The sequence below is a fragment of the Salminus brasiliensis genome, chromosome 1 (assembly GCF_030463535.1).
Source record: "Salminus brasiliensis chromosome 1, fSalBra1.hap2, whole genome shotgun sequence".
NCBI lineage: Eukaryota > Metazoa > Chordata > Actinopteri > Characiformes > Bryconidae > Salminus > Salminus brasiliensis.
The window spans coordinates 6,950,666-6,966,189 of NC_132878.1; the positions used below are offsets into that span (position 1 = coordinate 6,950,666).

The following is a 15,524-nucleotide window of genomic DNA, read 5'->3' on the forward strand; positions in this document are numbered from 1 at the left end:
AGATGTAAAAAAAACAACACACTGCAGATTCATACTGGATTAGAATCCCTTTACACTGCTCCACAGTTCAATGTTGGGGGGGCTTTATACCCCTTTAGCCACGTCTGGCATTAGGCAGCATGGTGCCACTAGGTTCATCATGTTTGAGGTTCTTCATGTCTGCTCCAGAGAGTCCTATTCTATTGCCAGTGCTTCTCTACCGGGACTGGACAAGCTGAATGTGTGCATTTGCACATCTGTTTCAGCAATGGGTGCAACTTAAATTAGCTGAATGTGTTCATTAGAAGGGGTGAAACTTAGTGGACGTAGTGTTGCAGTGTGTCTGATTGCTGTCAGAATCCTGAGATGACGTTACTTTAGGGACACGAGAAGCAGAAGACCACCACAAGCTTGTTCCACTGGAACCCGTTTTACTACATTAGTAACGGTGTTAAATTTGACTCCCCTAACAATCGGCGTGGTGCGGCCGGCGGTGCGGTCAGAAGGTGGTGTGCTCATATACAGCAAGCCCGCCCATTTGTAGTGTGTGTGAAACACACCAAAGCTGGCACACACATGTGCATACCAGAGTGTGGAGCTGTCAGTGGCGCCTGTTCCCTCCAGACCGGGGGGCTGCTTCTCATAAAGCCCTGCGCTTTCAAAGGGAAAAGGAGGGGGGGGTGCAAGTGTGTGTGTGTATGTGTGTGTGTGTAGAGTAGCTCAGAGGCTCGGGTGTCTCTGGTTAGCTGGTTAGGGTGGTCTTAACGAGGAGCATGTGGAGCAGAGAGAGAGAGAGAGAGAGAGAGAGATGCTATAGTGGTCTTTCATCTCTCACTCAACACACACAAACACAATCTCTTACACACTCACATACACTCATGTTCCCAGACACACACATACACACACACAGACTTATATATACATAGGGTTAGAACCCCCACCCGTCTCTCTCCCTCTGTCTAACAGCCTCCCTGTTTTTCTCTGTCTCTCTCTCTTCCTCACTTTCTCTCCTCTCTCATTTTTGCTTTCTCTCTCTGATATCTTTCGTTCCTGTCCTCTCTCTCTCTTTCTCTCTCTCTCCCTTTCTCTCTCTCTCTCTCCCTTTCTCTCTCTCTCTCTCTCTCTTTCTCTCTCTCTCTCTCTCTCTCTCACTTTCTTTCCTCTCTCTCTCTCTCTCTCTCTCTCTCTCTCTCTCTCTCTCTCTCTCATTCTCTCCCTATTCACTCGCTCCATCTCTCTACCCATCTTTTCTCTGTCTGTATCTCTCTCTCACTTTCTCTCCTCTCCTCGTTTTTACTCTCTCTCTCTCACTCTCACACTCTCTCTCTCTCTCTTTCATGCTCTCACTTTCTCTCCCTTCACCTTTTCTCTTGACCGCTTGTGCTCTCTCCCGCTGTTCACACTTTCATTATCTCACTGTTTCTCTCATTCTCTCGATGTCTCTCACCCCTCTCTTCTCCTGTCTATCTCTCTCTATGTGGTTCTGTGTAGCCCTATGTAGTTCTCTCTCTCACTCTCTCACACTTGTCCCATTTCTCTCTCTTGCTCTTGCTCTTGCTCTCTCTCTCGCGCTCTCTCTATTCACTCGCTCACTCTCTCTATCCATCTTTCTCTCTCTCTCTCTCTCTCTCTCTCTCTCTCTCTCTCTCTCTCTCTGTTTATTTGACTGTGTGTGTGTGTGTGAGTGTGTGTGTGTGGTGGTCTCTCAGCACACAGAGGGACCCAAAGCTAACAGACGTTGGGCTCGCAGTTAAAGCAGCGCTGTGTTTCTCCACTAATGAGCACAGATTCATTTCCACCACTTCTGTCTCGGCCTGCCTGTCTCTGTTTCTTTTTTAAACATGTGTGCTCACACACACACACACACACACTCTCTCTCACACACACACACACACACACACACACACACACACACACACTCAAACCGCATGTGTGTTTGCTTTTCTTTGGGTGGCACAGGGGTGGCCGAGGTCAGAGCCCACGCTGAGGCCATTTACTAAACTTGCCCTTCTCTGTCTAAATGATAAACAATAGCCTGAACCACATCAATTACACACACACACACATACACACACACACACACACACACACACACATTCCCTCACACTTCTTCATTCATTTTTCTCTGTGTCTGACTCTCATTGCCTCTCTCGGGAGGCTTCTGAAGGCACACAGATGCCTTCACTACACTGGTAAAAGTAGAAGATCCTTGAGGAACTTTTGGAGGTTCTTCAGTTTGAAACTGTGGAGGAACCTCTTAAGGTGCTCTGAGGAACCTTCAAGGAACCTTTTTTGTCTAGAAACCTTTTCTTGGAGCTTCCTCAAAGCACCTTAAGAGAATCCTCCACAGTTTTAAATTGAAGAACCTCCAAATATTCCTGAAGGATCTTATCATTTTAGCAGTGCAGTAGCTAGTAAAGCTGGTATGATACCACTGATTCCTATATGATATCAATACAGAATCTCATCAGTGAACCTTAGGTGCCCATAATCCTGTCGCTGGAAAATCTAGTAGAAATTCTTCCTATCTGGACGGTAGAGACAAGTACTCCAAAAAAGCAGGATAGCCTTGATTTTAGATGAAACTATGAATGAGCAGGTGTCCCAATACTTTTGTCCATGTAGTGTATAATCCGTCTCAAGGTTCTAGCAAATGAGGCACCTGATGAAAGTCATGCATCACTGGAGATGTGAAGCTTGTGTTCCCATCAAATAAACCTGATGGTACTGATGGTCTCCTTACTGGTTGGATTCCTAGATGTATTCATAAGGCTCGGACAGGTCAGTTCACACTAGACTAAGGTCAGATATTCAGTGAGTCAGTGTCCTCTTTCTTCTCTTAACGAGAGTATACAGTTTCCTTATTGCTGCTGCTTCCTGTGGTTGTGCAGCTGACTGAAGGTTTTATTGACCCCCGCAGGCGTCCTGTACGTTACTGACACTGTGTGTGTTCACTTTCAGAGCCGGCCCTAACACTGAACTACTGTAACCACTGACAACATGGCAGCGTTAGAGATACTACAGGCAGATGTTCTTTGGATCTTACGCTTGGATTTTTTCATAGCTGTAATATTAAATTTGTGTATTAGTGTTTGTAAAGATCAGCATCATTAATAAGCATACAGTTATGTAAGTCTGTCAGTCCAATGATGCGGTCAGAGCTGGCTTTTATCCATGCTTTTATTTAAGGACCTGGAAACAGTCCTCAATGCTTTTATCCCGTCACGCCTTGATTAGTGCACTTCTCTGGTTCCCAGTAAAATTTGAAATTGATTTTATTATTATTATTTATTATTATTATTATTATATATTATTATTTTTTCATTCCTCTTCTCACTCCTCTTCTCTGCTCCTTATTCCTATTTTCTTCTCTGCTCTTCATTCATCTTTTCTTTTTTACTCTTCATTCCTCTTTTCTTCTCTGCTTTTCTTTGCTCTTCATTCCTCTTTTCTTCTCTGCTCTTCTTTGCTCTTCATTCCTCTTTTCTTTTTTACTCTTCATTCCTCTTTTCTTCTCTGCTCTTCTTTGCTCTTCATTCCTCTTTTCTTCTCTGCTCTTCATTCCTCTTTTCTTCCCTGCTCTTCTTTGTTCTTTATTCCTCTTTTCTTCTTTTCTCTTAATTCCTCTTTTCTTCTCTGCTCTTCTTTGCTCTTAATTCCTCTTTTCTTCTCTGCTCTTCTTTGCTCTTTATTCCTCTTTTCTTCTTTTCTCTTAATTCCTCTTTTCTTCTCTGCTCTTCTTTGCTCTTCATTCCTCTTTTCTTCTCTGCCCTTCTTTGCTCTTCATTCCTCTTTTCTTCTCTGCTCTTCATCCCTCTTTTCTTCTCTGCTCTTCTTTGCTCTTCTCTCCTCTTCTTTGCTCTTCATTCTTTTCTTCTCTGCTCTTCTTTGCTCTTCTCTCCTCTTCTTTGCTCTTCATTCCTCTTTTCTTCTCTGCTCTTCTTTGCTCTTCTCTCATCTTCTCTGCTCTTCATTCCTCTTTTCTTCTTTGCTCTTCATTCCTCTTTTCTTCTCTGCTCTTCTTTGCTCTTCTCTCCTCTTCTCTGCCCTTCATCCCTCTTTCCATCTCTGCCCTTCTCTCCTCTGCTGTTTATTATGCTTCTCTTCTCTGCTTATCTCTGCTCTTTATTCCTCTCTTTGTCTCTTCTCTTCATTTCTCTGCTCTTCATTCTTCTTATCTTCTTTTCTCTGCTCTTCATTCCTCTTCTCTGCTCTTCATTCCTCTTTTCTTTTGTACTCGTATGTTCTCTGCTCTTCATTCCTCTTCTCTGATCTTCTCTTTTCTGCTCCTTATTCATAATCTCTGCTCCTCTCATTTCTTCTTTTCTCTCCTTTATTAAACTCTACTTGTTCTAAATGTTTTTTTGGTGATGTGTTATGGTGGTAGTGGGGCAGTGGTGGGTGTAGTGTAGTTTGGGGTGAGTGGGGGTGAGTTGGTTGTGGTCTGTTTTCTATTAGCCAATCCGACTCTTTGAATCAGGTAAAGCCAGTGATCCCCAAAGTCTCACAAAACTGCAGACATGAATGAAGGAAAGCCAAAGCACATGAGCCAGCGCCCCCCTCCAATTCCACCATTCCACTCTCACTGACCCCCCCAATTAATCGTACACACACACATACACACACACAGCCCCACAGAGACGTCTGGCTTTCTGCTTTGTCAATGTGCAATATGTACATTTGCCCTTTTATATGACCAATGTTGGACACCCACACACACATATGTGGACAGATACACACTTTAACACACTCTTACAGACATAAGCACACACACTCAGCCTACACACTACCCTGGTGCAAGGTGAAATATGATACAACACCAACTCTACCACGGATACCACACATGAATGAAGGGGGGGGAGTTTTTTTTCTGGTGTGTGTGTGTGTGTGTAGGTTTATTGAGTTTGGCTTGTCCCCATCAGCAGATGTAAAGCAGTCACCACCAGCAGCACCATCAAAGCTCCAAAGCAGGACCAGTCCAGCATCTCTGTTTGTTGTTAGGTCTCTCTTTCATTCTCTCTTTCTCTTTCTCTCTGAGTTACATTAGCTCAGTGTTTGGCACAGGCCTGTCACAAGTGGCTCCACACTGTGGAAAAATGCATTTTCCACTGATATCCAAATGAAAACCACGGCCCAGTATGTAGAGAGATTGCAGCAACACTGTGATGTGTGTGTGTGTGTGTGTAGGAGCTGTGTATCCTGTAAAACAATGAGGTGCTTTAATTTATAGCAGTTGATTAAATCATAAGTGTTCAACCAGTCAATGAGCTTTATTAAGCTTTATTAACCAGTTAATGAGCTTTATAAAGCTTTATTAACCAGTTAATGAACTTTATAAAGCTTTATTAACCAGTTAATGAGCTTTATAAAGCTTTATTAACCAGTTAATGAACTTTATAAAGCTTTATTAACCAGTCAATGAGCTTTATTAAGCTTTATTAACCAGTTAATGAGCTTTATAAAGCTTTATTAACCAGTTAATGAACTTTATAAAGCTTTATTAACCAGTTAATGAGCTTTATAAAGCTTTATTAACTAGTTAATGAACTTTATAAAGCTTTATTAACCAGTCAATGAGCTTTATTAAGCTTTATTAACCAGTTAACGAGCTTTATTAAGCTTTATTAACCAGTTAATGAGCTTTATAAAGCTTTATTAACTAGTTAATGAACTTTATAAAGCTTTATTAACCAGTCAATGAGTTTTATTAAGCTTTATTAACCAGTTAACTAGCTTTATTAAGCTTTATTAATCGGTTAATGAACTTTATTAAGCTTTATTAACCAGTTAACAAGCTTTATAAAGCTTTACTAACCAGTTAACAAGCTTTATTAAGCTTTATTAACTAGTTAATGAGCTTTATTAAGCTTTATTAACCAGTTAATGAGCTTTATTAGGCCTTATTAATCAGTTAACGAGCTTTATTAAGCTTTATTAATCAGTTAATGGACTATATTAAGCTTTATTAACCAGTTACTGCACTTTATTAAGTTTTATTAACCAGTTAACAAGCCTTATTAATCTTACTTTTTTATTATTATTACATTTATGGTATTTAGCTGATGCTCTTATCCAGAGTGAATTACAAGGTTACTTGTATTACAGAGGTGAGCCAGTGTCTTGCCCAAGGACTCGTATTGGTGTAGCGCAGCATAGTCACCCAGACTACCCCACATGGTGTAAAAACTCACTAGCAGGTAGAGGTGTTATCCACTGTACCACCCCAACCAGAACACAGAACACTCCTAAAAATAAAGGTGCTGCAAACGGTTCTTTGAGCAATGCCACAGTAGAACCACTTTTGGTTTAATTGGCCTCTTTTTCACTGCAGGGCCAAATGTTTGCTAAGGCCGTGGCCTGCCGCTCCGCACTGGTTTCTTCCTTTTCTAAGTTGAGCGGATGAATTTGTGTGTGGTGTCCAATATTTTTTTTCAACATTTTTAAGTCACTGTCACAACAAAACCTTGTATTTCCATGATTGTAAAGTTGTATTTCCGTTTGAGATAGATTTCCGCTTTGTTTGATATATTTTTGATAAGCACAGCGGCCTGTGTTGTCTGAAATAGCTGGTTGCAGCCTTTTTTTTTGGGCTTAGCCGGAGACGCTGGATCTCCCATCCGAGCTTGGATCCACACTCAGACAAGACTAGGAAACCTATATTGGAGCTTAAAATAACATTCAACCCCAAGTCTGTCTGTGTGTGACGGGGTTGTATGGCTTGTACTAGCTGTAGTGTGAGAGGATGTTGTAATGCAGTGCAGATTTATAAGTGGAACAATGTTGGTCTGTGGTTTGGATGTGTGTGAAACTCAAGCTTACAGCGAGCCTCTGAGAACAACACATCCAACACTTCTCTTTCCTATCCTCTACTCTCTCTCTCTCTCTCTCTCTCTCTCTCTCTCTCTCTCTCTCTCTCTCTCTCTCTTTCTCTGTCTCTCTCTCTCTCTCTCTCTCTCTCTCTCCAGTATCCACATTATCACACTTTTAGATTTTATAGGCCTCCTAGACTTTGCCCGATTTGACCTTTTATTATGCCTTAATATTAAAAATAGAGGTCATGTTTGTCATATATGTCGCCTCTGTAAGGAAAAAACCTTGTATGGCCATTTTTGACGTTTTTCACTTCAAATAATGTAAATCTGGCAGTTGTTCTTTACATCATGGCAAGAATTAATTGATGAATGGACCAATAGAAATGCTCCAAAATGTATATTATTGGATAAAATTCATTGATTTCCATTGAAGATTTGGCTTTTTGAAGTTAAAGTGATTCTATCTGTTGATATATGTGTAAATATGTATGTATATAATGCAAATTCCAGGCAATTACTGATTAATAACCATAGAATTTTTAAAATTCACATGGTTTATGAGGTTAAACGACTTGTAGAAGCAAAAACGCTGCTTGGTTTGGGTTTGGGTTTCATATCTCAGGAGGATTCGCCGTTGTGACGTCTTATAGTTCAGTTCTGTTTGGTAATGTCATTTTTACTACTCTAAAATCCGCCCAATCACCTTAAACCAACATGTACATAAAAATAAACAGTAAAATCTGCCACATGAACACAAATCCTGTCTTTTGGCAAGAACTGAGCCGACGTAACACTATTTCTTCATGTGCAAAACCATACAGTCATCAGTAAGTGTATAAATGCAGGGCGTTGGTGGAGTGAGTGGACGCTTATGAGATATTAAAAAACTAAATAAATGAAAGAAAAAGGGACACGTTTTTTTCTTGAACATGTTTTGTAAAGTTTATTGAGGAGTTGCACTTCAACACGTCACGTCTACCAGTTTCCAAACAAACAGCAGCGTTCTCAGTGGTCCAGTAGGGCATCCTCGCAAGTTCCTGACCCAGGGTCAGTGACGGGGTTGCTGTGGCGATGGGTCTGAGGAGGGACGTCTCTTGAGCTTGCCCACCCAGCCTAACCAATGTGCAGACTACTGTACAACCGCTACTTCCTGAACAGGTAGTCTGAACACTGGGTAGGCGGGACAGGCCACTGTCCGATCCCCTCACTGGAGTACCACACACACTTATACACATGCATAGCATTATATGAACATACGCTCTGTAGAATGAACCAACGGGTGTTAAAATGTCTATGAAGTGTGTGAGTGTGTGTGAGAGTTTGTCGACTTTACTGGAATGGAGTTATTGAATATATGTGGTGTAATTAGATTTTCATTATTCATACTGACTAAAACTGACTTTATTACCTGTAACGCCTTAAACTCATTATGAATTATAGCGCCACTATGAATTATAGCATTACCACTATAAATTATTCAATAACCAGTATGAATTATTTGGTAACTAGCATGCATTCTCCAATATATAATATGGAATATTATCTAATTACTGTGGATTATTGTGTAACTGCAATGAAATATTCAATAACCACAATGTATTATTGAATAACCACTATGAACTCTTCATGACTACTATAAATTGAGTTACTACTATAAATTTTCCAAAAACACTGTGAATTCTTGAGTAAATACTATGAATTATTCAGTAACCACTATGAATTATTTGATAACCAGCATATATTTCAATAACCACTTTTAAATAGTATGTGATTTCTATGGATTATTGAGTAACTACTATGAATTGTTTGGAACCTGCCATTAATTATTGAGTAACTACTATAAATTTGTGAGTAACCCTTATGAATCACTCAGTAAATGCCATGAATCATTCAGTAATTACTATGAGTTATTGAGGAACCGCCATGAATTACTAAGTAAATACCATGAATCATCTAGTAGCTTTTAGGAATTTTCAGTTACCCACTATGAATCTTTGAGAAACCACTGACCTTTTTAGTAGCTACTACCATATTTTTAATAACTACTATGAATTATTGAGTAACCGTTATGAATAACTAAGAAAATGCAATGAATCATTAGGTATCTCTTATGAATGTTTGAGTAACTAGCAAAACACAGCATATTTACCAGTGTTAAATCAACACTCATAGGGTTAAGCTTTAAGACTTACTGTGTTGATGTAACACTGAGAAATTGGCTGTGTATTATTGTTTTGGTAACCGCTATGAATTACAGAGTAAATACTATAGATCACTCAGTAACTACTATTAGCTTTTGAGTAATTGCTATGAATTCTTCGCTAACTGTTCAAAATTGTGTAATTACTATGAAAGTTGTGTCGTTTTGAGAGTGAGGAACTGAAGTTTAGAGTTTAAGGGGTTCAGTTAAACTGTACATTTGTATTTATTTACATTTCCTCATGAATATTTATAATTATCTGTTTGTTCCAAAGTGAACAAAATGTGTTGCGTCGGCTTTCCTCAACTTACGTCCACCGCTGGCGGCTGCTGTAGATGTTGGTGCGTTGGCTCCCGTCTGACGACTAGCGGCATGGTTTGGCAGTAATTGGAGATGATTGGAAATCATGGCTTGTGATTGGCAGCTTCTGCGCCACAACTTCCTGCCTCCTGCAGAGCAGAACACATTCCATAAAGTCTCAGGTTTCACACAGAAATCCCCCAAATTTTGCCGCGCACTGCTGAAAGTACCTAAACCAATGTGTGCTGTTACAATTTCCATAAACTGTGGCGTGGGCTCATGGGCATTTTAACACCGGATCGTAGTTTTTTCTGCCATTTCTGTGCAGGTATAAATGGGCTGTACCTGAGGAAATATATTATATAATAATTATATAATAATATGGAAATTATGTGCATCCAGTGCATAAATGCGTATCACCTTTAAAAGCGACCGCTTCAGATTTCGTATATATGAAGTTGATGCGATTTAAATGCGATTTAAAAGCAATTATTATTCATAATTGTAGAATATTTACTTACATTTAACTGTGCACAGACATGGGGATGCACGCCAACACATGCCTAAGAAATGCACACTCTACTTAAAGACTTTGATGCCCTCGCTGACCCCGTTCTCAAGTCTGCCTATTGAGCTCCCATATTGAACAGAATGAGCAACTTAGCTGTAATACACGACAATAGCAAAATAAGAGCTGATGTTGGTGTGAGAAGCTGTCCACTGACTTTTAACACTGTGATTTCTCCTGCCCAGTCCAGATCAGACTGGGTTGTCTCTGGGAAATCCATTACCACTTACCCAGCGCTCTCCACATTCTGCCTTCAATCATGGCTCTAAGAAGAAAGGAACATTAGAAACACCATTAGACTTTTGGATTTGCATGATTGTAGCTTCTTAAATTAACAAAGTCACTAAAGTGCAGGTAGATGAGACACAGGCAGTACGAAGGAAAAAAGGACGAAATGCCGTCAAAAAAACTATATTCAGTATGTCTGTAAAGACACAGCTGGTGGAAATCAGCTGGAAAAGTGCTTTGAAGGCCTAAGATCAGTGTAGATGTAAGCCTGCCTCTATACAAATAGGCTAAAATTGGCTAAAGAGTAGCTCATAAAGCCAGCTTCTTCTGCCCAAAGCTCTGAGAAACCTCAACCCTCACAGCCAGATAAGACACAGCACTTAGGCAATACTCCACCTCATCCATTCTGAAGCTTCTAGTAGACTCAGCACAGATGTTTCTCCTCAGGCTTCACCCATCCCCTCCGTCTTCTCCTTGTGGGATGGATGGAGTAATATCGGGGCAGCTCGGCTGGGTGGACAGCAGACAGCCAGGCCGTAACGGTCAGCACTGTGGGAGGAGGGCTTTTTTCTCTGCTCTCCAGCCCCCAGAAGAACCCTCAACCTAGAGAGACCGATGCTGAGGTCCACCACTGTGTAGCGTGGAAATTTCGCAAACGGACTCTGTCCTGGTCGCACTGGACGCATCTTTCCTACCGGGTGGCACAGCGGCGACTTGTAGGCTTGACGTGGCAGAGCGCTGTTAACTTTCCCAATGAGAGAGAGAAGAAGAGAGAGAGAGAGAAGGAGAGAAGGACACGAAGGAGAGAGAGAAGAGGAGGAGCTAACTTTTTTTTTTAACTAACCCCCCCCCAACCCCCCCTCTCTCGTCCGTCCTACCCTCCTCTGTCTGGCTCTTTTTTTTCTTCTCCACTCCTGTTTTTTGGGGAGGCAGCAGCAGGAAGTGGTGGGTCAAAGGTCAACAGGAAGTGAGGCGCATTAATTTGCAGCACACGTTGTGTAATGGTTAGGGGAGGGGATGGGGTGAACAGGAGGGAGAATGAGGGGTTGGCTGGTACACTTTTAGGGGGGGTCTTGAGTGCTTGAATGTTTGTAGCGAGACATATTGCTATTACATTTAGGTGCTTCTGTATATATATATATATATATGGGCTACACCATTATTTCATATTGGTACTTTTATATAAAATACATACGGGATACACCATTATTACATATAGGTACTTTTATATAAAATACATACGGGATACACCATTATTACATATAGGTACTTTTATATAAAATACATACGGGATACACCATTATTACATATAGGTACTTTTATATAAAATACATACGGGATACACCATTATTACATATAGGTACTTTTATATAAAATACATATAGTATATTTCATTATTACATATAGGTACTTTTATATAAAATATATACGGGATACACCATTATTACATATAGGTACTTTTATATAAAATACATATAGTATATATCATTATTACATATAGGTACTTTTATATAAAATACATATAGTATATATCATTATTACATATAGGTACTTTTATATAAAATGTATATAATATATTTCATTATTACATATAGGTACTTTTATATGAAATATATATAGTATATTTCATTATTACATATAGATACTTTTATATAAAATATATACAGGATACACCATTATTACATATAGGTACTTTTATATAAAATACATTCGGGATACACCATTATTACATATAGGTACTTTTATATAAAATACATTTGGGATACACCATTATTACATATAGGTACTTTTACATAAAATACATACGGGATACACATTTATTACATATAGGTACTTTTATATAAAATACATACGGGATACACCATTATTACATATAGGTACTTTTATATAAAATACATATGTGATATTACTATTAGATATAGGTAGTTGCATATATGTGTCACGTATGGGTTATAGTGTTATTGCTGATAGGTATTTGCGTATATATATATATATATATATATATATATTATATATATATATATATATATATATATATATATGTACTTTGTGTGTGTGTGTATATATATATATATATATATATATATATATATATATATATATATATATATATATACAGTCATGCCCGAAAGTATTCATACCCCTGTCAAAGTTTGACTTAAATTTACTTTTATTTAACCAGAAATTATATTTTTGCCTGGAAATGACACAGGCATCTCCCAGGAGATAACATGATGTACAAGAGGCATCATTGTGGGAAAAAATATTTCTCAGCTTTTATACACATTTGAACAAAAAGTGGCATGTCCAAAATTATTCATACCCTTCTCAATAATTAATAGAAAAGCTTTCATTGGCTATTACAGCAATCAAACGCTTCCTGTAATTGCTTACCAGCTTTTTGCATGTCTCCACTGGTATTTTTGCCCATTCATCTTTAGTGATGAGCTCCATCTCTTTGAGGTTCGAGGGTCTCCTTGCCATCACCCTGATCTTTAGCTCCCTCCACAGATTCCCAATTGGATTCAAGTCAGGACTCTGGCTGGGCCACTGCAAAACATTAATGTTTTTGTCTGCTAACCATTTCTTCACCACTTTGGCTGTGTGTTTTGGGTCGTTGTCGTGCTGAAATGTCCACCGGTTCCCAAGGCCAAGTTTCTCTGCAGACTGCCTGATGTTGTTGTTGAGAATCTTGATGTATTGCTCTTTTTTCATGGTGCCATTTACTGCGATCAAGTTCCCTGGTCCATTGGCTGAAAAACACCCCCAAAACATTAGGTTCCCACCACCATGTTTGACAGTGGGGATGGTGTTCTTAGGGTTGAAGGCTTCTCCTTTTTTACGCCAAATGGTGCACACATCATTGTGGCCAAACAATTCAATTTTTGTTTCATCTGACCATAAAACAGAACACCAGAAGTCTTCTTCTTTGTCCAGATGAGCATTTGCAAAGGTCAAGCGGGCTTTTGTGTGCCTTTTCTGGAGAAGTGGTGTCCTCCTTGGCCTGCGTCCGTGGAACCCAGCAGTGTACAGTGTCCGTTGAACTGTCTGCCTTGAGATGTCGCCACCAGCAGAGTCCAGATTCACCAGGATGGCCTTGGTGGTGATCCTTGGATTTTTCTTCACCTCTCTCACTATTCTCCTGGCCAGCACAGGTGTCACTTTTGGCTTCCGACCACATCTTCTGAGATTTTCCACAGTGCGGAACTTCTTGTATTTTTTAATAATACTTTGCACTGTAGCCACTGGAACTTGAAAACATTTTGATATGGCTTTATAGCCCTTTCCTGACTTGTGAGCGGCCACAATGCACAGCCGCAGGTCCTTAGTGAGCTCCTTTGTCTTAGCCATGACTGTCCACAAACCAACTGCAGAGAGCTGCTGTTTTTCTCCTGTTGAGTTGATTAAAACAGCTGTTCCCAATGAATCAGGGTAATTAGGATGCTTTAAAACAGCTTGGACTATTTGGAATGGTATAGAACTTTGGTATGTATATATACACACAAAGTACACACAAGTATTGGGACACCAACCCATTCATTGTTTTTAATACCCAGAAATCAAGGGTTTTAGGATTTTTTCTGCTTTTGTTGGAGTAACTATCTCTAATGTCCAGGAAAAGCTTATTACTTGATTTTGGAGGAACATTGCTGTGAGGATTTGATTATGTTTGGCAACAAGAGTGTTAATGAAGTCAGGATGTTAAATGATCACCACCCCACCTCATCCACAACTCCTTAACTTATTCCAAAAGTACTGGATGGAGCACCAACCACCATTCCAGAGAAGTCAGCTCCACTGCTCCACAACTCAATGCTGGGGGACCTTATACCCCTCTAGCCCACACCTGGCATTAGGCAGCATGGTGTCAATAGGTTCATGTTTATCTGCTCCAGAGAGTCCTATTCTATTGGCAATACTTCTCTACCGGGCCTAGGAAAGCTATGTGTGTGCACTTACACATCTAAGTCAGCAATGGGACGTCGTAAATGCAACTTAACGTATGTGCATATACGATATACTATATATAATTACATATATAATATATATGATATATAATAAATTATAGTATAAATTATATATATGGGACTTCTGACATTATATGATTATATGATTATATGTTTATGTGTGTGAGTGTATGTGTGAGGTGCTGGTTGGTGCATGTGTGTGTGTGTGTGTGTGTGTGTGTGTGTCGGCCCGTGTGCATGTGTGGGAGTCGGAGTGGATGACTCTGGAGGCTTCGTGGCTTTGTAGCCGGTGGAGGAATGTCGGAGTTTTTTGGCGAGCGGGCAGGGTTGTAATAACTCCAGATGTGCGGCCCCGCTCGGCCTGCTGTGTTTTTTCTGCTGAAGCTGATTTCCTTTCCCTGTCCGGCGCGAATAAAGAGGCCTTTATGCAGCACCCCTCGCAACCCAGCGGCACCTCCAGCACACCCCCCCAAACCCCTCAACACACATACACACCCCAACCCCCCAAAATGCAGCAGAAAGGGCAGACAGTGAGTGAAGTTGGGGTGCAGGGTTGAAATCTGGAGCAGATTTTGGACATGTGAAAGCAGTAGAAGGGCTGAGGGCTGAGGGCAGCGGCGCATTAGTGATCTTCAGACTCCAGCAAGTGGCTCCAGACTGCGGTTTAAGAAAGATCCATCATGGAAAGATTTTAGTCTGTTAGTCCACAATCTCAAGTCACTCTTTTTCCCTTACATCTCACTGTTTCCATTTCTCTCTCTTTCTCTCTCTCTCTCTCTCTCTCTCTCTCTCTCTTTCTCTCGCTTATTCCCTTTGTTTTTTTCCATTTTTCTTATTTCTCGCTCTTTATCCTTTAAACTTTGTTGATTGTAATATCCCGTTGATGATGCATTTAAGTGATACTCTTAATGATATATATACATACTCTTAATATACACATACTGTACATATATATATATATATATATATATATATATATATATATATATATATACATATATATGAGGTGCATCATTGTTGCAAAGACATGCTTGCATATAAAGTACATATGGGACCTATATTACATATAGGTACCTGCATATGTAATACATACAGGATTTACTATTTTTACAAAGATGTACTTGCATACATAATACATATGGGATATCTCACTACATATAGGCGCTTGCAAACGTAATACATATGGATTACATTATTATAGCAAAGATGTGTTGACGGTACATTTAGAGTCTATGTCTTTGCCGCCTTTTAACAGGCTTGTAAAAGTAGTGGGTGAGCAGCACCACAGTCCACATTGGTCACAGTAAAATGGATCAGCATGTGGAATTGTTTCCTATCGCTGTATAAAAGCAGCTCCATGCAATACCTTTATTGTTGGATGCACCGTGAGCAACACGTTCAGAACACAGTGGCAGAAATGAAAGGGTTAAACTACAAGGGCCTTGGTCTTGGTCGTTTAAACACTCTTT

At 39.9% G+C, this 15,524-nt stretch overlaps 1 protein-coding gene and 1 long non-coding RNA gene across 8 annotated transcripts in view; one reads left to right on the forward strand and one right to left on the reverse strand.

Moving 5' to 3' along the window:
- Positions 1-15,524, forward strand: part of dnm1a (dynamin 1a) — a 129,210-nt gene that overhangs the window by 61,226 nt on the left and 52,460 nt on the right. The gene's annotated exons all lie outside the window — the stretch shown is intronic.
- LOC140575677 (uncharacterized) lies at positions 8,965-10,558 on the reverse strand. Its single transcript, XR_011980996.1, has 3 exons — positions 10,484-10,558; positions 10,090-10,124; positions 8,965-9,440 (listed from the first exon to the last, which is right to left on the reverse strand). It is a non-coding gene; the product is annotated as an uncharacterized lncRNA (long non-coding RNA).